Raw genomic sequence first — 21,455 nt, 5'->3', positions numbered from 1 at the left:
CATCACTACAAGTTGTCTGTGAAGTAAGGTGCACTCAAGCAGCTTCCGTGGTGTAGCGGTTATCACGTCTGCCTAACACGCAGAAGGTCCCCGTTCGTTCCCGGGCGGAAACACTTTTTCATCACTTTAAGCAAGACTTACTAACATGCATCTGCTACCATCTGTACCCGAAACCTTCGTAATTGCCTTCATGCGTCGGACCAGAGTGTCAATTGCTCACATCAAATAAGAAATTCATTTGATATTGGCGGCGAGCTTTTTGCGCTGACTCAGCCACTGACGTGCGATCAGTTTGCACAAAACGCTAGGGCTCGTCCGGGATTTGAACCCGGGACCTCCTGCACCCTAAGCAGGAATCATACCCCTAGACCAACGAGCCCTGTGGCACGTCGAATGCCAGTTATTCCAGTCCCTCGATGTCTTCCAGGGTGCTCTGGAAGTCTCGTTTAGGCTGGCGGGATGGGGGCGACGCGAATTCCCGCGGTCGGCGGCCTTCCTGGGCTATTGGTACCTTCATGTAGAGCTGCCCCTGGGCTCGCACTGCCTGCTGCTGAGAAAGTGATTGCTTTTGCTGATATGACTTGCAATAACGACTGCGCGAAACGCCGCTATCTCGTTAGGGGTGCTACGGCAGACACCCTCTCGAGAACCCCGAAGACTTCTTGAGCCCTCGGCTGCGATGGGTTCCAGGCTGACAAAAGAACTGTCGTGTGTGCATTCGCGGATGAGAGAAAGGCTGAGGCAAGTTCGAGTGAACAAGGATGGACTCCTCGGCTCCGTCGTTTCCGTAGTGTACCGGTTATCACGTCTGCTTCACGCGCAGAAGGTCCCCGGTTCGATCCCGGGCGGGAAAAGTATTTTCCTGCCTATGTCGTATTGTACTCCAGTGAGCCTCGTCGTGTGTGCATCTGCTGCATGTCCCTTCGTTTTGCAAGTACCACATTTATTGAATTTTTTAGTTACGATGGCAACATCACTACAAGTTGTCTGTGAAGTAAGGTGCACTCAAGCAGTTTCCGTGGTGTAGCGGTTATCACGTCTGCCTAACACGCAGAAGGTCCCCGGTTCGATCCCGGGCGGAAACACTTTTTCATCACTTTAAGCAAGACTTACTAACATGCATCTGCTACCATCTGTACCCGAAACCTTCGTAATTGCTTTCATGCGTCGGACCAGAGTGTCAATTGCTCACATCAAATAAGAGATTCATTTGATATTGGCGGCGAGCTTTTTGCGCTGACTCAGCCACTGACGTGCGATCAGTTTGCACGCTAGGGCTCGTCCGGGATTTGAACACGGGACCTCCTGCACCCTAAGCAGGAATCATACCCCTAGACCAACGAGCCCTGTGGCACGTCGAATGCCAGTTATTCCAGTCCCTCGACGTCTTCCAGGGTGCTCTGGAAGTCTCGTTTAGGCTGGCGGGATGGAGGCGGCGCGAATTCCCGCGGTCGGCGGCCTTCCTGGGCTATTGGTACCTTCATGTAGAGCTGCCCCTGGGCTCGCACTGCCTGCTGCTGAGAAAGTGATTGCTTTTGCTGATATGACTTGCAATAACGACTGCGCGAAACGCCGCTATCTCGTTAGGGGTGCTACGGCAGACACCCTCTCGAGAACCCCGAAGACTTCTTGAGCCCTCGGCTGCGATGGGTTCCAGGCTGACAAAAGAACTGTCGTGTGTGCAAACGCCGCTATCTCGTTAGGGGTGCTACGGCAGACACCCTCTCGAGAAGCCCGAAGACTTCTTGAGCCCTCGGCTGCGATGGGTTCCAGGCTGACAAAAGAACTGTCGTGTGTGCATGCCCCTGGGCTCGCACTGCCTGCTGCTGAGAAAGTGATTGCTTTTGCTGATATGACTTGCAATAACGACTGCGCGAAACGCCGCTATCTCGTTAGGGGTGCTACGGCAGACACCCTCTCGAGAAGCCCGAAGACTTCTTGAGCCCTCGGCTGCGATGGGTTTCAGGCTGACGTAAGAACTGTCGTGTGTGCATGCCCCTGGGCTCGCACTGCCTGCTGCTGAGAAAGTGATTGCTTTTGCTGATATGACTTGCAATAACGACTGCGCGAAACGCCGCTATCTCGTTAGGGGTGCTACGGCAGACACCCTCTCGAGAACCCCGAAGACTTCTTGAGCCCTCGGCTGCGATGGGTTCCAGGCTGACAAAAGAACTGTCGTGTGTGCATTCGCGGATGAGAGAAAGGCTGAGGCAAGTTCGAGTGAACAAGGATGGACTCCTCGGCTCCGTCGTTTCCGTAGTGTAGCGGTTATCACGTCTGCTTCACACGCAGAAGGTCCCCGGTTCGATCCCGGGCGGGAACAGTATTTTCCTGCCTATGTCGTATTGTACTCCAGTGAGCCTCGTCGTGTGTGCGTCTGCTGCATGTCCCTTCGTTTTGCAAGTACCACATTTATTGAATTTTTTAGTTACGATGGCAACATCACTACAAGTTGTCTGCGAAGTAAGGTGCACTCAAGCAGTTTCCGTGGTGTAGCGGTTATCACGTCTGCCTAACACGCAGAAGGTCCCCGGTTCGATCCCGGGCGGAAACACTTTTTCATCACTTTAAGCAAGACTTACTAACATGCATCTGCTACCATCTGTACCCGAAACCTTCGTAATTGCCTTCATGCGTCGGACCAGAGTGTCAATTGCTCACATCAAATAAGAGATTCATTTGATATTGGCGGCGAGCTTTTTGCGCTGACTCAGCCACTGACGTGCGATCAGTTTGCACAAAACGCTAGGGCTCGTCCGGGATTTGAACCCGGGACCTCCTGCACCCTAAGCAGGAATCATACCCCTAGACCAACGAGCCCTGTGGCACGTCGAATGCCAGTTATTCCAGTCCCTCGATGTCTTCCAGGGTGCTCTGGAAGTCTCGTTTAGGCTGGCGGGATGGGGGCGACGCGAATTCCCGCGGTCGGCGGCCTTCCTGGGCTATTGGTACCTTCATGTAGAGCTGCCCCTGGGCTCGCACTGCCTGCTGCTGAGAAAGTGATTGCTTTTGCTGATATGACTTGCAATAACGACTGCGCGAAACGCCGCTATCTCGTTAGGTGTGCTACGGCAGACACCCTCTCGAGAACCCCGAAGACTTCTTGAGCCCTCGGCTGCGATGGGTTCCAGGCTGACAAAAGAACTGTCGTGTGTGCAAACGCCGCTATCTCGTTAGGGGTGCTACGGCAGACACCCTCTCGAGAAGCCCGAAGACTTCTTGAGCCCTCGGCTGCGATGGGTTCCAGGCTGACAAAAGAACTGTCGTGTGTGCATGCCCCTGGGCTCGCACTGCCTGCTGCTGAGAAAGTGATTGCTTTTGCTGATATGACTTGCAATAACGACTGCGCGAAACGCCGCTATCTCGTTAGGGGTGCTACGGCAGACACCCTCTCGAGAAGCCCGAAGACTTCTTGAACCCTCGGCTGCGATGGGTTCCAGGCTGACAAAAGAACTGTCGTGTGTGCATTCGCGGATGAGAGAAAGGCTGAGGCAAGTTCGAGTGAACAAGGATGGATTCCTCGGCTCCGTCGTTTCCGTAGTGTAGCGGTTATCACGTCTGCTTCACACGCAGAAGGTCCCCGGTTCGATCCCGGGCGGGAACAGTATTTTCCTGCCTATGTCGTATTGTACTCCAGTGAGCCTCGTCGTGTGTGCGTCTGCTGCATGTCCCTTCGTTTTGCAAGTACCACATTTATTGAATTTTTTAGTTACGATGGCAACATCACTACAAGTTGTCTGTGAAGTGAGGTGCACTCAAGCAGCTTCCGTGGTGTAGCGGTTATCACGTCTGCCTAACACGCAGAAGGTCCCCGGTTCGTTCCCGGGCGGAAACACTTTTTCATCACTTTAAGCAAGACTTACTAACATGCATCTGCTACCATCTGTACCCGAAACCTTCGTAATTGCCTTCATGCGTCGGACCAGAGTGTCAATTGCTCACATCAAATAAGAAATTCATTTGATATTGGCGGCGAGCTTTTTGCGCTGACTCAGCCACTGACGTGCGATCAGTTTGCACAAAACGCTAGGGCTCGTCCGGGATTTGAACCTGGGACCTCCTGCACCCTAAGCAGGAATCATACCCCTAGACCAACGAGCCCTGTGGCACGTCGAATGCCAGTTATTCCAGTCCCTCGATGTCTTCCAGGGTGCTCTGGAAGTCTCGTTTAGGCTGGCGGGATGGGGGCGACGCGAATTCCCGCGGTCGGCGGCCTTACTGGGCTATTGGTACCTTCATGTAGAGCTGCCCCTGGGCTCGCACTGCCTGCTGCTGAGAAAGTGATTGCTTTTGCTGATATGACTTGCAATAACGACTGCGCGAAACGCCGCTATCTCGTTAGGGGTGCTACGGCAGACACCCTCTCGAGAAGCCCGAAGACTTCTTGAGCCCTCGGCTGCGATGGGTTCCAGGCTGACAAAAGAACTGTCGTGTGTGCATTCGCGGATGAGAGAAAGGCTGAGGGAAGTTCGAGTGAACAAGGATGGACTCCTCGGCTCCGTCGTTTCCGTAGTGTAGCGGTTATCACGTCTGCTTCACACGCTGAAGGTCCCCGGTTCGATCCCGGGCGGGAACAGTATTTTCCTGCCTATGTCGTATTGTACTCCAGTGAGCCTCGTCGTGTGTGCATCTGTTGCATGTCCCTTCGTTTTGCAAGTACCACATTTATTGAACTTTTTAGTTACGATGGCAACATCACTACAAGTTGTCTGTGAAGTATGGTGCACTCAAGCAGCTTCCGTGGTGTAGCGGTTATCACGTCTGCCTAACACGCAGAAGGTCCCCGGTTCGTTCCCGGGCGGAAACACGTTTTCATCACTTTAAGCAAGACTTACTAACATGCATCTGCTACCATCTGTACCCGAAACCTTCGTAATTGCCTTCATGCGTCGGACCAGAGTGTCAATTGCTCACATCAAATAAGAAATTCATTTGATATTGGCGGCGAGCTTTTTGCGCTGACTCAGCCACTGACGTGCGATCAGTTTGCACAAAACGCTAGGGCTCGTCCGGGATTTGAACCCGGGACCTCCTGCACCCTAAGCAGGAATCATACCCCTAGACCAACGAGCACTGTGGCACGTTGAATGCCAGTTATTCCAGTCCCTCGATGTCTTCCAGGGTGCTCTGGAAGTCTCGTTTAGGCTGGCGGGATGGGGGCGACGCGAATTCCCGCGGTCGGCGGCCTTCCTGGGCTATTGGTACCTTCAGCTGCCCCTGGGCTCGCACTGCCTGCTGCTGAGAAAGTGATTGCTTTTGCTGATATGACTTGCAATAACGACTGCGCGAAACGCCGCTATCTCGTTAGGGGTGCTACTGCAGACACCCTCTCGAGAACCCCGAAGACTTCTTGATCCCTCGGCTGCGATGGGTTCAAGGCTGACAAAAGAACTGTCGTGTGTGCATTCGCGGATGAGAGAAAGGCTGAGGCAAGTTCGAGTGAACAAGGATGGACTCCTCGGCTCCGTCGTTTCCGTAGTGTAGCGGTTATCACGTCTGCTTCACACGCAGAAGGTCCCCGGTTCGATCCCGGGCGGGAACAGTATTTTCCTGCCTATGTCGTATTGTACTCCAGTGAGCCTCGTCGTGTGTGCATCTGCTGCATGTCCCTTCGTTTTGCAAGTACCACATTTATTGAATTTTTTAGTTACGATGGCAACATCACTACAAGTTGTCTGTGAAGTAAGGTGCACTCAAGCAGTTTCCGTGGTGTAGCGGTTATCACGTCTGCCTAACACGCAGAAGGTCCCCGGTTCGATCCCGGGCGGAAACACATTTTCATCACTTTAAGCAAGACTTACTAACATGCATCTGCTACCATCTGTACCCGAAACCTTCGTAATTGCCTTCATGCGTCGGACCAGAGTGTCAATTGCTCACATCAAATAAGAGATTCAATTGATATTGGCGGCGAACTTTTTGCGCTGACTCAGCCACTGACGTGCGATCAGTTTGCACAAAACGCTAGGGCTCGTCCGGGATTTGAACCCGGGACCTCCTGCACCCTAAGCAGGATCATACCGCTAGACCAACGAGCCCTGTGGCACGTCGAATGCCAGTTATTCCAGTCCCTCGATGTCTTCCAGGGTGCTCTGGAAGTCTCGTTTAGGCTGGCGGGATGGAGGCGGCGCGAATTCCCGCGGTCGGCGGCCTTCCTGGGCTATTGGTACCTTCATGTAGAGCTGCCCCTGGGCTCGCACTGCCTGCTGCTGAGAAAGTGATTGCTTTTGCTGATATGACTTGCAATAACGACTGCGCGAAACGCCGCTATCTCGTTAGGGGTGCTACGGCAGACACCCTCTCGAGAACCCCGAAGACTTCTTGAGCCCTCGGCTGCGATGGGTTCCAGGCTGACAAAAGAACTGTCGTGTGTGCAAACGCCGCTATCTCGGTAGGGGTGCTACGGCAGACACCCTCTCGAGAACCCCGAAGACTTCTTGAGCCCTCGGCTGCGATGGGTTCCAGGCTGACAAAAGAACTGTCGTGTGGGCATGCCCCTGGGCTTGCACTGCCTGCTGCTGAGAAAGTGATTGCTTTTGCTGATATGACTTGCAATAACGACAGCGCGAAACGCTGCTATCTCGTTAGGGGTGCTACGGCAGACACCCTCTCGAGAACCCCGAAGACTTCTTGAGCCCTCGGCTGCGATGGGTTCCAGGCTGACAAAAGAACTGTCGTGTGTGCAGACGCCGCTATCTGGTTAGGGGTGCTACGGCAGACACCCTCTCGAGAACCCCGAAGACTTCTTGAGCCCTCGGCTGCGATGGGTTCAAGGCTGACAAAAGAACTGTCGTGTGTGCATTCGCGGATGAGAGAAAGGCTGTGGCAAGTTCGAGTGAACAAGGATGGACTCCTCGGCTCCGTCGTTTCCGTAGTGTAGCGGTTATCACGTCTGCTTCACACTCAGAAGGTCCCCGGTTTGATCCTGGGCGGGAACAGTATTTTCCTGCCTATGTCGTATTGTACTCCAGTGAGCCTCGTCGTGTGTGCATCTGCTGCATGTCCCTTCGTTTTGCAAGTACCACATTTATTGAATTTTTTAGTTACGATGGCAACATCACTACAAGTTGTCTGTGAAGTAAGGTGCACTCAAGCAGTTTCCGTGGTGTAGCGGTTATCACGTCTGCCTAACACGCTGAAGGTCCCCGGTTCGATCCCGGGCGGAAACACTTTTTCATCACTTTAAGCAAGACTTACTAACAATCATCTGCTACCATCTGTACCCGAAATTGCCTTCATGCGTCGGACCAGAGTGTCAATTGCTCACATCAAATAAGAAATTCATTTGATATTGGCGTCGAGCTTTTTGCGCTGACTCAGCCACTGACGTGCGATCAGTTTGCACAAAATGCTAGGGCTCGTCCGGGATTTGAACCCGGGACCTCCTGCACCCTAAGCAGGAATCATACCCCTAGACCAACGAGCCCTGTGGCACGTCGAATGCCAGTTATTCCAGTCCCTCGATGTCTTCCAGGGTGCTCTGGAAGTCTCGTTTAGGCTGGCGGGATGGGGGCGGCGCGAATTCCCGCGGTCGGCGGCCTTCCTGGGCTATTGGTACCTTCATGTAGAGCTGCCCCTGGGCTCGCACTGCCTGCTGCTGAGAAAGTGATTGCTTTTGCTGATATGACTTGCAATAACGATTGCGCGAAACGCCGCTATCTCGTTAGGGGTGCTACGGCAGACACCCTCTCGAGAACCCCGAAGACTTCTTGAGCCCTCGGCTGCGATGGGTTCCAGGCTGACAAAAGAACTGTCGTGTGTGCATTCGCGGATGAGAGAAAGGCTGAGGCAAGTTCGAGTGAACAAGGATGGACTCCTCGGCTCCGTCGTTTCCGTAGTGTAGCGGTTATCACGTCTGCTTCACACTCAGAAGGTCCCCGGTTTGATCCTGGGCGGGAACAGTATTTTCCTGCCTATGTCGTATTGTACTCCAGTGAGCCTCGTCGTGTGCGCATCTGCTGCATGTCCCTTCGTTTTGCAAGTACCACATTTATTGAATTTTTTAGTTACGATGGCAATATCACTACAAGTTGTCTGTGAAGTAAGGTGCACTCAAGCAGTTTCCGTGGTGTAGCGGTTATCACGTCTGCCTAACACGCAGAAGGTCCCCGGTTCGATCCCGGGCGGAAACACTTTTTCATCACTTTAAGCAAGACTTACTAACATGCATCTGCTACCATCTGTACCCGAAACCTTCGTAATTGCCTTCATGCGTCGGACCAGAGTGTCAATTGCTCACATCAAATAAGAGATTCATTTGATATTGGCGGCGAGCTTTTTGCGCTGACTCAGCCACTGACGTGCGATCAGTTTGCACAAAACGCTAGGGCTCGTCCGGGATTTGAACCCGGGACCTCCTGCACCCTAAGCAGGAATCATACCGCTAGACCAACGAGCCCTGTGGCACGTCGAATGCCAGTTATTCCAGTCCCTCGATGTCTTCCAGGGTGCTCTGGAAGTCTCGTTTAGGCTGGCGGGATGGAGGCGGCGCGAATTCCCGCGGTCGGCGGCCTTCCTGGGCTATTGGTACCTTCATGTAGAGCTGCCCCTGGGCTCGCACTGCCTGCTGCTGAGAAAGTGATTGCTTTTGCTGATATGACTTGCAATAACGACTGCGCGAAACGCCGCTATCTCGTTAGGGGTGCTACGGCAGACACACTCTCGAGAACCCCGAAGACTTCTTGAGCCCTCGGCTGCGATGGGTTCCAGGCTGACAAAAGAACTGTCGTGTGTGCAAACGCCGCTATCTCGTTAGGGGTGCTACGGCAGACACCCTCTCGAGAAGCCCGAAGACCTCTTGAGCCCTCGGCTGCGATGGGTTCCAGGCTGACAAAAGAACTGTCGTGTGCGCATGCACCTGGGCTCGCACTGCCTGCTGCTGAGAAAGTGATTGCTTTTGCTGATATGACTTGCAATAACGACTGCGCGAAACGCCGCTATCTCGTTAGGGGTGCTACGGCAGACACCCTCTCGAGAAGCCCGAAGACTTCTTGAGCCCTCGGCTGCGATGGGTTCCAGGCTGACAAAAGAACTGTCGTGTGTGCATTCGCGGATGAGAGAAAGGCTGAGGCAAGTTCGAGTGAACAAGGATGGATTCCTCGGCTCCGTCGTTTCCGTAGTGTAGCGGTTATCACGTCTGCTTCACACGCAGAAGGTCCCCGGTTCGATCCCGGGCGGGAACAGTATTTTCCTGCCTATGTCGTATTGTACTCCAGTGAGCCTCGTCGTGTGTGCGTCTGCTGCATGTCCCTTCGTTTTGCAAGTACCACATTTATTGAATTTTTTAGTTACGATGGCAACATCACTACAAGTTGTCTGTGAAGTAAGGTGCACTCAAGCAGCTTCTGTGGTGTAGCGGTTATCACGACTGCCTAACACGCAGAAGGTCCCCGGTTCGTTCCCGGGCGGAAACACTTTTTCATCACTTTAAGCAAGACTTACTAACATGCATCTGCTACCATCTGTACCCGAAACCTTCGTAATTGCCTTCATGCGTCGGACCAGAGTGTCAATTGCTCACATCAAATAAGAAATACATTTGATATTGGCGGCGAGCTTTTTGCGCTGACTCAGCCACTGACGTGCGATCAGTTTGCACAAAACGCTAGGGCTCGTCCGGGATTTGAACCCGGGACCTCCTGCACCCTAAGCAGGAATCATACCCCTAGACCAACGAGCCCTGTGGCACGTCGAATGCCAGTTATTCCAGTCCCTCGATGTCTTCCAGGGTGCTCTGGAAGTCTCGTTTAGGCTGGCGGGATGGGGGCGACGCGAATTCCCGCGGTCGGCGGCCTTACTGGGCTATTGGTACCTTCATGTAGAGGTGCCCCTGGGCTCGCACTGCCTGCTGCTGAGAAAGTGATTGCTTTTGCTGATATGACTTGCAATAACGACTGCGCGAAACGCCGCTATCTCGTTAGGGGTGCTACGGCAGACCTCCTCTCGAGAAGCCCGAAGACTTCTTGAGCCCTCGGCTGCGATGGGTTCCAGGCTGACAAAAGAACTGTCGTGTGTGCATTCGCGGATGAGAGAAAGGCTGAGGCAAGTTCGAGTGAACAAGGATGGACTCCTCGGCTCCGTCGTTTCCGTAGTGTAGCGGTTATCACGTCTGCTTCACACGCAGAAGGTCCCCGGTTCGATCCTGGGCGGGAACAGTATTTTCCTGCCTATGTCGTATTGTACTCCAGTGAGCCTCGTCGTGTGTGCATCTGCTGCATGTCCCTTCGTTTTGCAAGTACCACATTTATTGAATTTTTTAGTTACGATGGCAACATCACTACAAGTTGTCTGTGAAGTATGGTGCACTCAAGCAGCTTCCGTGGTGTAGCCGTTATCACGTCTGCCTAACACGCAGAAGGTCCCCGGTTCGTTCCCGGGCGGAAACACTTTTTCATCACTTTAAGCAAGACTTACTAACATGCATCTGCTACCATCTGTACCCGAAACCTTCGTAATTGCCTTCATGCGTCGGACCAGAGTGTCAATTGCTCACATCAAATAAGAAATTCATTTGATATTGGCGGCGAGCTTTTTGCGCTGACTCAGCCACTGACGTGCGATCAGTTTGCACAAAACGCTAGGGCTCGTCCGGGATTTGAACCCGGGACCTCCTGCACCCTAAGCAGGAATCATACCCCTAGACCAACGAGCACTGTGGCACGTTGAATGCCAGTTATTCCAGTCCCTCGATGTCTTCCAGGGTGCTCTGGAAGTCTCGTTTAGGCTGGCGGGATGGGGGCGACGCGAATTCCCGCGGTCGGCGGCCTTCCTGGGCTATTGGTACCTTCATGTAGAGCTGCCCCTGGGCTCGCACTGCCTGCTGCTGAGAAAGTGATTGCTTTTGCTGATATGACTTGCAATAACGACTGCGCGAAACGCCGCTATCTCGTTAGGGGTGCTACGGCAGACACCCTCTCGAGAACCCCGAAGACTTCTTGATCCCTCGGCTGCGATGGGTTCAAGGCTGACAAAAGAACTGTCGTGTGTGCATTCGCGGATGAGAGAAAGGCTGAGGCAAGTTCGAGTGAACAAGGATGGACTCCTCGGCTCCGTCGTTTCCGTAGTGTAGCGGTTATCACGTCTGCTTCACACGCAGAAGGTCCCCGGTTCGATCCCGGGCGGGAACAGTATTTTCCTGCCTATGTCGTATTGTACTCCAGTGAGCCTCGTCGTGTGTGCATCTGCTGCATGTCCCTTCGTTTTGCAAGTACCACATTTATTGAATTTTTTAGTTACGATGGCAACATCACTACAAGTTGTCTGTGAAGTAAGGTGCACTCAAGCAGTTTCCTTGGTGTAGCGGTTATCACATCTGCCTAACACGCAGAAGGTCCCCGGTTCGATCCCGGGCGGAAACACTTTTTCATCACTTTAAGCAAGACTTACTAACATGCATCTGCTACCATCTGTACCCGAAACCTTCGTAATTGCCTTCATGCGTCGGACCAGAGTGTCAATTGCTCACATCAAATAAGAGATTCATTTGATATTGGCGGCGAGCTTTTTGCGCTGACTCAGCCACTGACGTGCGATCAGTTTGCACAAAACGCTAGGGCTCGTCCGGGATTTGAACCCGGGACATCCTGCACCCTAAGCAGGATCATACCGCTAGACCAACGAGCCCTGTGGCACGTCGAATGCCAGTTATTCCAGTCCCTCGATGTCTTCCAGGGTGCTCTGGAAGTCTCGTTTAGGCAGCCGGGATGGAGGCGGCGCGAATTCCCGCGGTCGGCGGCCTTCCTGGGCTATTGGTACCTTCATGTAGAGCTGCCCCTGGGCTCGCACTGCCTGCTGCTGAGAAAGTGATTGCTTTTGCTGATATGACTTGCAATAACGACTGCGCGAAACGCCGCTATCTCGTTAGGGGTGTAACGGCAGACACCCTCTCGAGAACCCCGAAGACTTCTTGAGCCCTCGGCTGCGATGGGTTCCAGGCTGACAAAAGAACTGTCGTGTGTGCAAACGCCGCTATCTCGGTAGGGGTGCTACGGCAGACACCCTCTCGAGAACCCCGAAGACTTCTTGAGCCCTCGGCTGCGATGGGTTCCAGGCTGACAAAAGAACTGTCGTGTGTGCATGCCCCTGGGCTCGCACTGCCTGCTGCTGAGAAAGTGATTGCTTTTGCTGATATGACTTGCAATAACGACAGCGCGAAACGCTGCTATCTCGTTAGGGGTGTTACGGCAGACACCCTCTCGAGAACCCCGAAGACTTCTTGAGCCCTCGGCTGCGATGGGTTCCAGGCTGACAAAAGAACTGTAGTGTGTGCAAACGCCGCTATCTGGTTAGGGGTGCTACGGCAGACACCCTCTCGAGAACCCCGAAGACTTCTTGAGCCCTCGGCTGCGATGGGTTCCAGGCTGACAAAAGAACTGTCGTGTGTGCATTCGCGGATGAGAGAAAGGCTGTGGCAAGTTCGAGTGAACAAGGATGGACTCCTCGGCTCCGTCGTTTCCGTAGTGTAGCGGTTATCACGTCTGCTTCACACTCAGATGGTCCCCGGTTTGATCCTGGGCGGGAACAGTATTTTCCTGCCTATGTCGTATTGTACTCCAGTGAGCCTCGTCGTGTGTGCATCTGCTGCATGTCCCTTCGTTTTGCAAGTACCACATTTATTGAATTTTTTAGTTACGATGGCAACATCACTACAAGTTGTCTGTGAAGTAAGGTGCACTCAAGCAGTTTCCGTGGTGTAGCGGTTATCACGTCTGCCTAACACGCAGAAGGTCCCCGGTTCGATCCCGGGCGGAAACACTTTTTCATCACTTTAAGCAAGACTTACTAACAATCATCTGCTACCATCTGTACCCGAAATTGCCTTCATGCGTCGGACCAGAGTGTCAATTGCTCACATCAAATAAGAAATTCATTTGATATTGGCGTCGAGCTTTTTGCGCTGACTCAGCCACTGACGCGCGATCAGTTTGCACAAAACGCTAGGGCTCGTCCGGGATTTGAACCCGGGACCTCCTGCACACTAAGCAGGAATCATACCCCTAGACCAACGAGCCCTGTGGCACGACGAATGCCAGTTATTCCAGTCCCTCGATGTCTTCCAGGGTGCTCTGGAAGTCTCGTTTAGGCTGGCGGGATGGGGGCGGCGCGAATTCCCGCGGTCGGCGGCCTTCCTGGGCTATTGGTACCTTCATGTAGAGCTGCCCCTGGGCTCGCACTGCCTGCTGCTGAGAAAGTGATTGCTTTTGCTGATATGACTTGCAATAACGATTGCGCGAAACGCCGCTATCTCGTTAGGGGTGCTACGGCAGACACCCTCTCGAGAACCCCGAAGACTTCTTGAGCCCTCGGCTGCGATGGGTTCCAGGCTGACAAAAGAACTGTCGTGTGTGCATTCGCGGATGAGAGAAAGGCTGAGGCAAGTTCGAGTGAACAAGGATGGACTCCTCGGCTCCGTCGTTTCCGTAGTGTAGCGGTTATCACGTCTGCTTCACACGCAGAAGGTCCCCGGTTCGATCCCGGGCGGGAACAGTATTTTCCTGCCTATGTCGTATTGTACTCCAGTGAGCCTCGTCGTGTGTGCATCTGCTGCATGTCCCTTCGTTTTGCAAGTACCACATTTATTGAATTTTTTAGTTACGATGGCAACATCACTACAAGTTGTCTGTGAAGTAAGGTGCACTCAAGCAGTTTCCTTGGTGTAGCGGTTATCACATCTGCCTAACACGCAGAAGGTCCCCGGTTCGATCCCGGGCGGAAACACTTTTTCATCACTTTAAGCAAGACTTACTAACATGCATCTGCTACCATCTGTACCCGAAACCTTCGTAATTGCCTTCATGCGTCGGACCAGAGTGTCAATTGCTCACATCAAATAAGAGATTCATTTGATATTGGCGGCGAGCTTTTTGCGCTGACTCAGCCACTGACGTGCGATCAGTTTGCACAAAACGCTAGGGCTCGTCCGGGATTTGAACCCGGGACATCCTGCACCCTAAGCAGGATCATACCGCTAGACCAACGAGCCCTGTGGCACGTCGAATGCCAGTTATTCCAGTCCCTCGATGTCTTCCAGGGTGCTCTGGAAGTCTCGTTTAGGCAGCCGGGATGGAGGCGGCGCGAATTCCCGCGGTCGGCGGCCTTCCTGGGCTATTGGTACCTTCATGTAGAGCTGCCCCTGGGCTCGCACTGCCTGCTGCTGAGAAAGTGATTGCTTTTGCTGATATGACTTGCAATAACGACTGCGCGAAACGCCGCTATCTCGTTAGGGGTGTAACGGCAGACACCCTCTCGAGAACCCCGAAGACTTCTTGAGCCCTCGGCTGCGATGGGTTCCAGGCTGACAAAAGAACTGTCGTGTGTGCAAACGCCGCTATCTCGGTAGGGGTGCTACGGCAGACACCCTCTCGAGAACCCCGAAGACTTCTTGAGCCCTCGGCTGCGATGGGTTCCAGGCTGACAAAAGAACTGTCGTGTGTGCATGCCCCTGGGCTCGCACTGCCTGCTGCTGAGAAAGTGATTGCTTTTGCTGATATGACTTGCAATAACGACAGCGCGAAACGCTGCTATCTCGTTAGGGGTGTTACGGCAGACACCCTCTCGAGAACCCCGAAGACTTCTTGAGCCCTCGGCTGCGATGGGTTCCAGGCTGACAAAAGAACTGTAGTGTGTGCAAACGCCGCTATCTGGTTAGGGGTGCTACGGCAGACACCCTCTCGAGAACCCCGAAGACTTCTTGAGCCCTCGGCTGCGATGGGTTCCAGGCTGACAAAAGAACTGTCGTGTGTGCATTCGCGGATGAGAGAAAGGCTGTGGCAAGTTCGAGTGAACAAGGATGGACTCCTCGGCTCCGTCGTTTCCGTAGTGTAGCGGTTATCACGTCTGCTTCACACTCAGATGGTCCCCGGTTTGATCCTGGGCGGGAACAGTATTTTCCTGCCTATGTCGTATTGTACTCCAGTGAGCCTCGTCGTGTGTGCATCTGCTGCATGTCCCTTCGTTTTGCAAGTACCACATTTATTGAATTTTTTAGTTACGATGGCAACATCACTACAAGTTGTCTGTGAAGTAAGGTGCACTCAAGCAGTTTCCGTGGTGTAGCGGTTATCACGTCTGCCTAACACGCAGAAGGTCCCCGGTTCGATCCCGGGCGGAAACACTTTTTCATCACTTTAAGCAAGACTTACTAACAATCATCTGCTACCATCTGTACCCGAAATTGCCTTCATGCGTCGGACCAGAGTGTCAATTGCTCACATCAAATAAGAAATTCATTTGATATTGGCGTCGAGCTTTTTGCGCTGACTCAGCCACTGACGCGCGATCAGTTTGCACAAAACGCTAGGGCTCGTCCGGGATTTGAACCCGGGACCTCCTGCACACTAAGCAGGAATCATACCCCTAGACCAACGAGCCCTGTGGCACGACGAATGCCAGTTATTCCAGTCCCTCGATGTCTTCCAGGGTGCTCTGGAAGTCTCGTTTAGGCTGGCGGGATGGGGGCGGCGCGAATTCCCGCGGTCGGCGGCCTTCCTGGGCTATTGGTACCTTCATGTAGAGCTGCCCCTGGGCTCGCACTGCCTGCTGCTGAGAAAGTGATTGCTTTTGCTGATATGACTTGCAATAACGATTGCGCGAAACGCCGCTATCTCGTTAGGGGTGCTACGGCAGACACCCTCTCGAGAACCCCGAAGACTTCTTGAGCCCTCGGCTGCGATGGGTTCCAGGCTGACAAAAGAACTGTCGTGTGTGCATTCGCGGATGAGAGAAAGGCTGAGGCAAGTTCGAGTGAACAAGGATGGACTCCTCGGCTCCGTCGTTTCCGTAGTGTAGCGGTTATCACGTCTGCTTCACACGCAGAAGGTCCCCGGTTCGATCCCGGGCGGGAACAGTATTTTCCTGCCTATGTCGTATTGTACTCCAGTGAGCCTCGTCGTGTGTGCATCTGCTGCATGTCCCTTCGTTTTGCAAGTACCACATTTATTGAATTTTTTAGTTACGATGGCAACATCACTACAAGTTGTCTGTGAAGTAAGGTGCACTCAAGCAGTTTCCGTGGTGTAGCGGTTATCACGTCTGCCTAACACGCAGAAGGTCCCCGGTTCGATCCCGGGCGGAAACACTTTTTCATCACTTTAAGCAAGACTTACTAACATGCATCTGCTACCATCTGTACCCGAAACCTTCGTAATTGCCTTCATGCGTCGGACCAGAGTGTCAATTGCTCACATCAAATAAGAGATTCATTTGATATTGGCGGCGAGCTTTTTGCGCTGACTCAGCCACTGACGTGCGATCAGTTTGCACAAAACGCTAGGGCTCGTCCGGGATTTGAACCCGGGACATCCTGCACCCTAAGCAGGATCATACCGCTAGACCAACGAGCCCTGTGGCACGTCGAATGCCAGTTATTCCAGTCCCTCGATGTCTTCCAGGGTGCTCTGGAAGTCTCGTTTAGGCTGGCGGGATGGAGGCGGCGCGAATTCCCGCGGTCGGCGGCCTTCCTGGGCTATTGGTACCTTCATGTAGAGCTGCCCCTGGGCTCGCACTGCCTGCTGCTGAGAAAGTGATTGCTTTTGCTGATATGACTTGCAATAACGACTGCGCGAAACGCCGCTATCTCGTTAGGGGTGCTACGGCAGACACCCTCTCGAGAACCCCGAAGACTTCTTGAGCCCTCGGCTGCGATGGGTTCCAGGCTGACAAAAGAACTGTCGTGTGTGCAAACGCCGCTATCTCGGTAGGGGTGCTACGGCAGACACCCTCTCGAGAACCCCGAAGACTTCTTGAGCCCTCGGCTGCGATGGGTTCCAGGCTGACAAAAGAACTGTCGTGTGTGCATGCCCCTGGGCTCGCACTGCCTGCTGCTGAGAAAGTGATTGCTTTTGCTGATATGACTTGCAATAACGACAGCGCGAAACGCTGCTATCTCGTTAGGGGTGCTACGGCAGACACCCTCTCGAGAACCCCGAAGACTTCTTGAGCCCTCGGCTGCGATGGGTTCCAGGCTGACAAAAGAACTGTAGTGTGTGCAAACGCCGCTATCTGGTTAGGGGTGCTACGGCAGACACCCTCTCGAGAACCCCGAAGACTTCTTGAGCCCTCGGCTGCGATGGGTTCCAGGCTGACAAAAGAACTGTCGTGTGTGCATTCGCGGATGAGAGAAAGGCTGTGGCAAGTTCGAGTGAACAAGGATGGACTCCTCGGCTCCGTCGTTTCCGTAGTGTAGCGGTTATCACGTCTGCTTCACACTCAGATGGTCCCCGGTTTGATCCTGGGCGGGAACAGTATTTTCCTGCCTATGTCGTATTGTACTCCAGTGAGCCTCGTCGTGTGTGCATCTGCTGCATGTCCCTTCGTTTTGCAAGTACCACATTTATTGAATTTTTTAGTTACGATGGCAACATCACTACAAGTTGTCTGTGAAGTAAGGTGCACTCAAGCAGTTTCCGTGGTGTAGCGGTTATCACGTCTGCCTAACACGCAGAAGGTCCCCGGTTCGATCCCGGGCGGAAACACTTTTTCATCACTTTAAGCAAGACTTACTAACAATCATCTGCTACCATCTGTACCCGAAATTGCCTTCATGCGTCGGACCAGAGTGTCAATTGCTCACATCAAATAAGAAATTCATTTGATATTGGCGTCGAGCTTTTTGCGCTGACTCAGCCACTGACGTGCGATCAGTTTGCACAAAACGCTAGGGCTCGTCCGGGATTTGAACCCGGGACCTCCTGCACCCTAAGCAGGAATCATACCCCTAGACCAACGAGCCCTGTGGCACGTCGAATGCCAGTTATTCCAGTCCCTCGATGTCTTCCAGGGTGCTCTGGAAGTCTCGTTTAGGCTGGCGGGATGGGGGCGGCGCGAATTCCCGCGGTCGGCGGCCTTCCTGGGCTATTGGTACCTTCATGTAGAGCTGCCCCTGGGCTCTCACTGCCTGCTGCTGAGAAAGTGATTGCTTTTGCTGATATGACTTGCAATAACGATTGCGCGAAACGCCGCTATCTCGTTAGGGGTGCTACGGCAGACACCCTCTCGAGAACCCCGAAGACTTCTTGAGCCCTCGGCTGCGATGGGTTCCAGGCTGACAAAAGAACTGTCGTGTGTGCATTCGCGGATGAGAGAAAGGCTGAGGCAAGTTCGAGTGAACAAGGATGGACTCCTCGGCTCCGTCGTTTCCGTAGTGTAGCGGTTATCACGTCTGCTTCACACTCAGAAGGTCCCCGGTTTGATCCTGGGCGGGAACAGTATTTTCCTGCCTATGTCGTATTGTACTCCAGTGAGCCTCGTCGTGTGTGCATCTGCTGCATGTCCCTTCGTTTTGCAAGTACCACATTTATTGAATTTTTTAGTTACGATGGCAATATCACTACAAGTTGTCTGTGAAGTAAGGTGCACTCAAGCAGTTTCCGTGGTGTAGCGGTTATCACGTCTGCCTAACACGCAGAAGGTCCCCGGTTCGATCCCGGGCGGAAACACATTTTCATCACTTTAAGCAAGACTTACTAACATGCATCTGCTACCATCTGTACCCGAAACCTTCGTAATTGCCTTCATGCGTCGGACCAGAGTGTCAATTGCTCACATCAAATAAGAGATTCATTTGATATTGGCGGCGAGCTTTTTGCGCTGACTCAGCCACTGACGTGCGATCAGTTTGCACAAAACGCTAGGGCTCGTCCGGGATTTGAACCCGGGACCTCCTGCACCCTAAGCAGGAATCATACCGCTAGACCAACGAGCCCTGTGGCACGTCGAATGCCAGTTATTCCAGTCCCTCGATGTCTTCCAGGGTGCTCTGGAAGTCTCGTTTAGGCTGGCGGGATGGAGGCGGCGCGAATTCCCGCGGTCGGCGGCCTTCCTGGGCTATTGGTACCTTCATGTAGAGCTGCCCCTGGGCTCGCACTGCCTGCTGCTGAGAAAGTGATTGCTTTTGCTGATATGACTTGCAATAACGACTGCGCGAAACGCCGCTATCTCGTTAGGGGTGCTACGGCAGACACCCTCTCGAGAACCCCGAAGACTTCTTGAGCCCTCGGCTGCGATGGGTTCCAGGCTGACAAAAGAACTGTCGTGTGTGCAAACGCCGCTATCTCGGTAGGGGTGCTACGGCAGACACCCTCTCGAGAACCCCGAAGACTTCTTGAGCCCTCGGCTGCGATGGGTTCCAGGCTGACAAAAGAACTGTTGTGTGTGCATGCCCCTGGGCTCGCACTGCCTGCTGCTGAGAAAGTGATTGCTTTTGCTGATATGACTTGCAATAACGACAGCGCGAAACGCTGCTATCTCGTTAGGGGTGCTACGGCAGACACCCTCTCGAGAACCCCGAAGACTTCTTGAGCCCTCGGCTGCGATGGGTTCCAGGCTGACAAAAGAACTGTCGTGTGTGCAAACGCCGCTATCTGGTTAGGGGTGCTACGGCAGACACCCTCTCGAGAACCCCGAAGACTTCTTGAGCCCTCGGCTGCGATGGGTTCCAGGCTAACAAAAGAACTGTCGTGTGTGCATTCGCGGATGAGAGAAAGGCTGTGGCAAGTTCGAGTGAACAAGGATGGACTCCTCGGCTCCGTCGTTTCCGTAGTGTAGCGGTTATCACGTCTGCTTCACACTCAGAAGGTCCCCGGTTTGATCCTGGGCGGGAACAGTATTTTCCTGCCTATGTCGTATTGTACTCCAGTGAGCCTCGTCGTGTGTGCATCTGCTGCATGTCCCTTCGTTTTGCAAGTACCACATTTATTGAATTTTTTAGTTACGATGGCAACATCACTACAAGTTGTCTGTGAAGTAAGGTGCACTCAAGCAGTTTCCGTGGTGTAGCGGTTATCACGTCTGCCTAACACGCAGAAGGTCCCCGGTTCGATCCTTGGCGGAAACACTTTCTCATCACTTTAAGCAAGACTTACTAACAATCATCTGCTACCATCTGTACCCGAAATTGCCTTCATGCGTCGGACCAGAGTGTCAATTGCTCACATCAAATAAGAAATTCATTTGATATTGGCGTCGAGCTTTTTGCGCTGACTCAGCCACTGACGTGCGATCAGTTTGCACAAAACGCTAGGGCTCGTCCAGGATTTGAACCCGGGACCTCCTGCACCCTAAGCAGGAATCATACCCCTAGACCAACGAGCCCTGTGGCACGTCGAATGCCAGTTATTCCAGTCCCTCGATGTCTTCCAGGGTGCTCTGGAAGTCTCGTTTAGGCTGGCGGGATGGGGGCGACGCGAATTCCCGCGGTCGGCGGCCTTCCTGGGCTATTGGTACCTTCATGTAGAGCTGCCCCTGGGCTCGCACTGCCTGCTGCTGAGAAAGTGATTGCTTTTGCTGATATGACTTGCAATAACGACTGCGCGAAACGCCGCTATCTCGTTAGGGGTGCTACGGCAGACCTCCTCTCGAGAACCCCGAAGACTTCTTGAGCCCTCGGCTGCGATGGGTTCCAGGCTGACAAAAGAACTGTCGTGTGTGCATTCGCGGATGAGAGAAAGGCTGAGGCAAGTTCGAGTGAACAAGGATGGATTCCTCGGCTCCGTCGTTTCCGTAGTGTAGCGGTTATCACGTCTGCTTCACACGCAGAAGGTCCCCGGTTCGATCCCGGGCGGGAACAGTATTTTCCTGCCTATGTCGTATTGTACTCCAGTGAGCCTCGTCGTGTGTGCGTCTGCTGCATGTCCCTTCGTTTTGCAAGTACCACATTTATTGAATTTTTTAGTTACGATGGCAACATCACTACAAGTTGTCTGTGAAGTAAGGTGCACTCAAGCAGCTTCCGTGGTGTAGCGGTTATCACGTCTGCCTAACACGCAGAAGGTCCCCGGTTCGTTCCCGGGCGGAAACACTTTTTCATCACTTTAAGCAAGACTTACTAACATGCATCTGCTACCATCTGTACCCGAAACCTTCGTAATTGCCTTCATGCGTCGGACCAGAGTGTCAATTGCTCACATCAAATAAGAAATTCATTTGATATTGGCGGCGAGCTTTTTGCGCTGACTCAGCCACTGACGTGCGATCAGTTTGCACAAAACGCTAGGGCTCGTCCGGGATTAGAACCCGGGACCTCCTGCACCCTAAGCAGGAATCATACCCCTAGACCAACGAGCACTGTGGCACGTTGAATGCCAGTTATTCCAGTCCCTCGATGTCTTCCAGGGTGCTCTGGATGTCTCGTTTAGGCTGGCGGGATGGGGGCGACGCGAATTCCCGCGGTCGGCGGCCTTCGTGGGCTATTGGTACCTTCATGTAGAGCTGCCCCTGGGCTCGCACTGCCTGCTGCTGAGAAAGTGATTGCTTTTGCTGATATGACTTGCAATAACGACTGCGCGAAACGCCGCTATCTCGTTAGGGGTGCTACGGCAGACACCCTCTCGAGAACCCCGAAGACTTCTTGATCCCTCGGCTGCGATGGGTTCAAGGCTGACAAAAGAACTGTCGTGTGTGCATTCGCGGATGAGAGAAAGGCTGAGGCAAGTTCGAGTGAACAAGGATGGACTCCTCGG

The 21,455-nt window shown here is 53.3% G+C and overlaps 55 non-coding genes across 55 annotated transcripts; 37 read left to right on the top strand and 18 right to left on the bottom strand.

The window, feature by feature from the left end:
• Positions 1–41: 41 nt before the first annotated feature.
• On the top strand, positions 42–113 carry Trnav-aac (transfer RNA valine (anticodon AAC)). Its single transcript has one exon. It is a non-coding gene; the product is annotated as a tRNA-Val (tRNA).
• A 194-nt stretch (positions 114–307) lies between these two features.
• On the bottom strand, positions 308–379 carry Trnap-agg (transfer RNA proline (anticodon AGG)). The gene has a single exon. It is a non-coding gene; the product is annotated as a tRNA-Pro (tRNA).
• A 402-nt stretch (positions 380–781) lies between these two features.
• Positions 782–854, top strand: Trnav-cac (transfer RNA valine (anticodon CAC)). Its single transcript has one exon. It is a non-coding gene; the product is annotated as a tRNA-Val (tRNA).
• A 158-nt stretch (positions 855–1,012) lies between these two features.
• On the top strand, positions 1,013–1,085 carry Trnav-aac (transfer RNA valine (anticodon AAC)). The gene has a single exon. It is a non-coding gene; the product is annotated as a tRNA-Val (tRNA).
• A 189-nt stretch (positions 1,086–1,274) lies between these two features.
• Positions 1,275–1,346, bottom strand: Trnap-agg (transfer RNA proline (anticodon AGG)). Its single transcript has one exon. It is a non-coding gene; the product is annotated as a tRNA-Pro (tRNA).
• A 904-nt stretch (positions 1,347–2,250) lies between these two features.
• Positions 2,251–2,323, top strand: Trnav-cac (transfer RNA valine (anticodon CAC)). The gene has a single exon. It is a non-coding gene; the product is annotated as a tRNA-Val (tRNA).
• Positions 2,324–2,481: 158 nt separating this feature from the next.
• Trnav-aac (transfer RNA valine (anticodon AAC)) lies at positions 2,482–2,554 on the top strand. Its single transcript has one exon. It is a non-coding gene; the product is annotated as a tRNA-Val (tRNA).
• Positions 2,555–2,748: 194 nt separating this feature from the next.
• On the bottom strand, positions 2,749–2,820 carry Trnap-agg (transfer RNA proline (anticodon AGG)). Its single transcript has one exon. It is a non-coding gene; the product is annotated as a tRNA-Pro (tRNA).
• A 711-nt stretch (positions 2,821–3,531) lies between these two features.
• Trnav-cac (transfer RNA valine (anticodon CAC)) lies at positions 3,532–3,604 on the top strand. The gene has a single exon. It is a non-coding gene; the product is annotated as a tRNA-Val (tRNA).
• A 158-nt stretch (positions 3,605–3,762) lies between these two features.
• Trnav-aac (transfer RNA valine (anticodon AAC)) lies at positions 3,763–3,835 on the top strand. Its single transcript has one exon. It is a non-coding gene; the product is annotated as a tRNA-Val (tRNA).
• Positions 3,836–4,029: 194 nt separating this feature from the next.
• Positions 4,030–4,101, bottom strand: Trnap-agg (transfer RNA proline (anticodon AGG)). The gene has a single exon. It is a non-coding gene; the product is annotated as a tRNA-Pro (tRNA).
• Positions 4,102–4,503: 402 nt separating this feature from the next.
• Positions 4,504–4,576, top strand: Trnav-cac (transfer RNA valine (anticodon CAC)). Its single transcript has one exon. It is a non-coding gene; the product is annotated as a tRNA-Val (tRNA).
• Positions 4,577–4,734: 158 nt separating this feature from the next.
• Positions 4,735–4,807, top strand: Trnav-aac (transfer RNA valine (anticodon AAC)). The gene has a single exon. It is a non-coding gene; the product is annotated as a tRNA-Val (tRNA).
• A 191-nt stretch (positions 4,808–4,998) lies between these two features.
• On the bottom strand, positions 4,999–5,073 carry Trnap-agg (transfer RNA proline (anticodon AGG)). Its single transcript has one exon. It is a non-coding gene; the product is annotated as a tRNA-Pro (tRNA).
• Positions 5,074–5,469: 396 nt separating this feature from the next.
• Positions 5,470–5,542, top strand: Trnav-cac (transfer RNA valine (anticodon CAC)). Its single transcript has one exon. It is a non-coding gene; the product is annotated as a tRNA-Val (tRNA).
• Positions 5,543–5,700: 158 nt separating this feature from the next.
• On the top strand, positions 5,701–5,773 carry Trnav-aac (transfer RNA valine (anticodon AAC)). The gene has a single exon. It is a non-coding gene; the product is annotated as a tRNA-Val (tRNA).
• A 194-nt stretch (positions 5,774–5,967) lies between these two features.
• Trnap-agg (transfer RNA proline (anticodon AGG)) lies at positions 5,968–6,038 on the bottom strand. Its single transcript has one exon. It is a non-coding gene; the product is annotated as a tRNA-Pro (tRNA).
• An 827-nt stretch (positions 6,039–6,865) lies between these two features.
• Positions 6,866–6,938, top strand: Trnav-cac (transfer RNA valine (anticodon CAC)). Its single transcript has one exon. It is a non-coding gene; the product is annotated as a tRNA-Val (tRNA).
• Positions 6,939–7,096: 158 nt separating this feature from the next.
• Positions 7,097–7,169, top strand: Trnav-aac (transfer RNA valine (anticodon AAC)). Its single transcript has one exon. It is a non-coding gene; the product is annotated as a tRNA-Val (tRNA).
• Positions 7,170–7,354: 185 nt separating this feature from the next.
• On the bottom strand, positions 7,355–7,426 carry Trnap-agg (transfer RNA proline (anticodon AGG)). Its single transcript has one exon. It is a non-coding gene; the product is annotated as a tRNA-Pro (tRNA).
• Positions 7,427–7,828: 402 nt separating this feature from the next.
• Positions 7,829–7,901, top strand: Trnav-cac (transfer RNA valine (anticodon CAC)). The gene has a single exon. It is a non-coding gene; the product is annotated as a tRNA-Val (tRNA).
• Positions 7,902–8,059: 158 nt separating this feature from the next.
• Positions 8,060–8,132, top strand: Trnav-aac (transfer RNA valine (anticodon AAC)). Its single transcript has one exon. It is a non-coding gene; the product is annotated as a tRNA-Val (tRNA).
• Positions 8,133–8,326: 194 nt separating this feature from the next.
• Positions 8,327–8,398, bottom strand: Trnap-agg (transfer RNA proline (anticodon AGG)). Its single transcript has one exon. It is a non-coding gene; the product is annotated as a tRNA-Pro (tRNA).
• A 711-nt stretch (positions 8,399–9,109) lies between these two features.
• Trnav-cac (transfer RNA valine (anticodon CAC)) lies at positions 9,110–9,182 on the top strand. The gene has a single exon. It is a non-coding gene; the product is annotated as a tRNA-Val (tRNA).
• A 158-nt stretch (positions 9,183–9,340) lies between these two features.
• Positions 9,341–9,413, top strand: Trnav-aac (transfer RNA valine (anticodon AAC)). The gene has a single exon. It is a non-coding gene; the product is annotated as a tRNA-Val (tRNA).
• A 194-nt stretch (positions 9,414–9,607) lies between these two features.
• Trnap-agg (transfer RNA proline (anticodon AGG)) lies at positions 9,608–9,679 on the bottom strand. Its single transcript has one exon. It is a non-coding gene; the product is annotated as a tRNA-Pro (tRNA).
• A 402-nt stretch (positions 9,680–10,081) lies between these two features.
• Trnav-cac (transfer RNA valine (anticodon CAC)) lies at positions 10,082–10,154 on the top strand. Its single transcript has one exon. It is a non-coding gene; the product is annotated as a tRNA-Val (tRNA).
• Positions 10,155–10,312: 158 nt separating this feature from the next.
• Positions 10,313–10,385, top strand: Trnav-aac (transfer RNA valine (anticodon AAC)). Its single transcript has one exon. It is a non-coding gene; the product is annotated as a tRNA-Val (tRNA).
• Positions 10,386–10,576: 191 nt separating this feature from the next.
• On the bottom strand, positions 10,577–10,651 carry Trnap-agg (transfer RNA proline (anticodon AGG)). The gene has a single exon. It is a non-coding gene; the product is annotated as a tRNA-Pro (tRNA).
• Positions 10,652–11,053: 402 nt separating this feature from the next.
• On the top strand, positions 11,054–11,126 carry Trnav-cac (transfer RNA valine (anticodon CAC)). The gene has a single exon. It is a non-coding gene; the product is annotated as a tRNA-Val (tRNA).
• A 158-nt stretch (positions 11,127–11,284) lies between these two features.
• Positions 11,285–11,357, top strand: Trnav-aac (transfer RNA valine (anticodon AAC)). The gene has a single exon. It is a non-coding gene; the product is annotated as a tRNA-Val (tRNA).
• Positions 11,358–11,551: 194 nt separating this feature from the next.
• Positions 11,552–11,622, bottom strand: Trnap-agg (transfer RNA proline (anticodon AGG)). Its single transcript has one exon. It is a non-coding gene; the product is annotated as a tRNA-Pro (tRNA).
• Positions 11,623–12,449: 827 nt separating this feature from the next.
• Trnav-cac (transfer RNA valine (anticodon CAC)) lies at positions 12,450–12,522 on the top strand. The gene has a single exon. It is a non-coding gene; the product is annotated as a tRNA-Val (tRNA).
• Positions 12,523–12,680: 158 nt separating this feature from the next.
• Trnav-aac (transfer RNA valine (anticodon AAC)) lies at positions 12,681–12,753 on the top strand. The gene has a single exon. It is a non-coding gene; the product is annotated as a tRNA-Val (tRNA).
• Positions 12,754–12,938: 185 nt separating this feature from the next.
• On the bottom strand, positions 12,939–13,010 carry Trnat-agu (transfer RNA threonine (anticodon AGU)). Its single transcript has one exon. It is a non-coding gene; the product is annotated as a tRNA-Thr (tRNA).
• Positions 13,011–13,412: 402 nt separating this feature from the next.
• On the top strand, positions 13,413–13,485 carry Trnav-cac (transfer RNA valine (anticodon CAC)). The gene has a single exon. It is a non-coding gene; the product is annotated as a tRNA-Val (tRNA).
• Positions 13,486–13,643: 158 nt separating this feature from the next.
• Positions 13,644–13,716, top strand: Trnav-aac (transfer RNA valine (anticodon AAC)). The gene has a single exon. It is a non-coding gene; the product is annotated as a tRNA-Val (tRNA).
• Positions 13,717–13,910: 194 nt separating this feature from the next.
• Positions 13,911–13,981, bottom strand: Trnap-agg (transfer RNA proline (anticodon AGG)). The gene has a single exon. It is a non-coding gene; the product is annotated as a tRNA-Pro (tRNA).
• An 827-nt stretch (positions 13,982–14,808) lies between these two features.
• Trnav-cac (transfer RNA valine (anticodon CAC)) lies at positions 14,809–14,881 on the top strand. The gene has a single exon. It is a non-coding gene; the product is annotated as a tRNA-Val (tRNA).
• A 158-nt stretch (positions 14,882–15,039) lies between these two features.
• Trnav-aac (transfer RNA valine (anticodon AAC)) lies at positions 15,040–15,112 on the top strand. Its single transcript has one exon. It is a non-coding gene; the product is annotated as a tRNA-Val (tRNA).
• Positions 15,113–15,297: 185 nt separating this feature from the next.
• On the bottom strand, positions 15,298–15,369 carry Trnat-agu (transfer RNA threonine (anticodon AGU)). Its single transcript has one exon. It is a non-coding gene; the product is annotated as a tRNA-Thr (tRNA).
• Positions 15,370–15,771: 402 nt separating this feature from the next.
• Positions 15,772–15,844, top strand: Trnav-cac (transfer RNA valine (anticodon CAC)). Its single transcript has one exon. It is a non-coding gene; the product is annotated as a tRNA-Val (tRNA).
• A 158-nt stretch (positions 15,845–16,002) lies between these two features.
• Positions 16,003–16,075, top strand: Trnav-aac (transfer RNA valine (anticodon AAC)). Its single transcript has one exon. It is a non-coding gene; the product is annotated as a tRNA-Val (tRNA).
• Positions 16,076–16,269: 194 nt separating this feature from the next.
• Trnap-agg (transfer RNA proline (anticodon AGG)) lies at positions 16,270–16,340 on the bottom strand. The gene has a single exon. It is a non-coding gene; the product is annotated as a tRNA-Pro (tRNA).
• Positions 16,341–17,167: 827 nt separating this feature from the next.
• On the top strand, positions 17,168–17,240 carry Trnav-cac (transfer RNA valine (anticodon CAC)). Its single transcript has one exon. It is a non-coding gene; the product is annotated as a tRNA-Val (tRNA).
• A 158-nt stretch (positions 17,241–17,398) lies between these two features.
• Trnav-aac (transfer RNA valine (anticodon AAC)) lies at positions 17,399–17,471 on the top strand. Its single transcript has one exon. It is a non-coding gene; the product is annotated as a tRNA-Val (tRNA).
• Positions 17,472–17,656: 185 nt separating this feature from the next.
• Positions 17,657–17,728, bottom strand: Trnap-agg (transfer RNA proline (anticodon AGG)). The gene has a single exon. It is a non-coding gene; the product is annotated as a tRNA-Pro (tRNA).
• Positions 17,729–18,130: 402 nt separating this feature from the next.
• On the top strand, positions 18,131–18,203 carry Trnav-cac (transfer RNA valine (anticodon CAC)). The gene has a single exon. It is a non-coding gene; the product is annotated as a tRNA-Val (tRNA).
• A 158-nt stretch (positions 18,204–18,361) lies between these two features.
• Positions 18,362–18,434, top strand: Trnav-aac (transfer RNA valine (anticodon AAC)). Its single transcript has one exon. It is a non-coding gene; the product is annotated as a tRNA-Val (tRNA).
• Positions 18,435–18,628: 194 nt separating this feature from the next.
• On the bottom strand, positions 18,629–18,700 carry Trnap-agg (transfer RNA proline (anticodon AGG)). The gene has a single exon. It is a non-coding gene; the product is annotated as a tRNA-Pro (tRNA).
• An 827-nt stretch (positions 18,701–19,527) lies between these two features.
• On the top strand, positions 19,528–19,600 carry Trnav-cac (transfer RNA valine (anticodon CAC)). Its single transcript has one exon. It is a non-coding gene; the product is annotated as a tRNA-Val (tRNA).
• Positions 19,601–19,758: 158 nt separating this feature from the next.
• Positions 19,759–19,831, top strand: Trnav-aac (transfer RNA valine (anticodon AAC)). The gene has a single exon. It is a non-coding gene; the product is annotated as a tRNA-Val (tRNA).
• A 185-nt stretch (positions 19,832–20,016) lies between these two features.
• On the bottom strand, positions 20,017–20,088 carry Trnap-agg (transfer RNA proline (anticodon AGG)). The gene has a single exon. It is a non-coding gene; the product is annotated as a tRNA-Pro (tRNA).
• Positions 20,089–20,490: 402 nt separating this feature from the next.
• On the top strand, positions 20,491–20,563 carry Trnav-cac (transfer RNA valine (anticodon CAC)). Its single transcript has one exon. It is a non-coding gene; the product is annotated as a tRNA-Val (tRNA).
• Positions 20,564–20,721: 158 nt separating this feature from the next.
• On the top strand, positions 20,722–20,794 carry Trnav-aac (transfer RNA valine (anticodon AAC)). The gene has a single exon. It is a non-coding gene; the product is annotated as a tRNA-Val (tRNA).
• Positions 20,795–21,455: the final 661 nt, after the last annotated feature.

The sequence above is a fragment of the Schistocerca cancellata genome, chromosome 2, assembly GCF_023864275.1.
Source record: "Schistocerca cancellata isolate TAMUIC-IGC-003103 chromosome 2, iqSchCanc2.1, whole genome shotgun sequence".
NCBI lineage: Eukaryota > Metazoa > Arthropoda > Insecta > Orthoptera > Acrididae > Schistocerca > Schistocerca cancellata.
The sequence above is the reverse complement of the archived record's forward strand: the minus strand, read 5'-3'. Positions and strand labels throughout refer to the sequence as shown.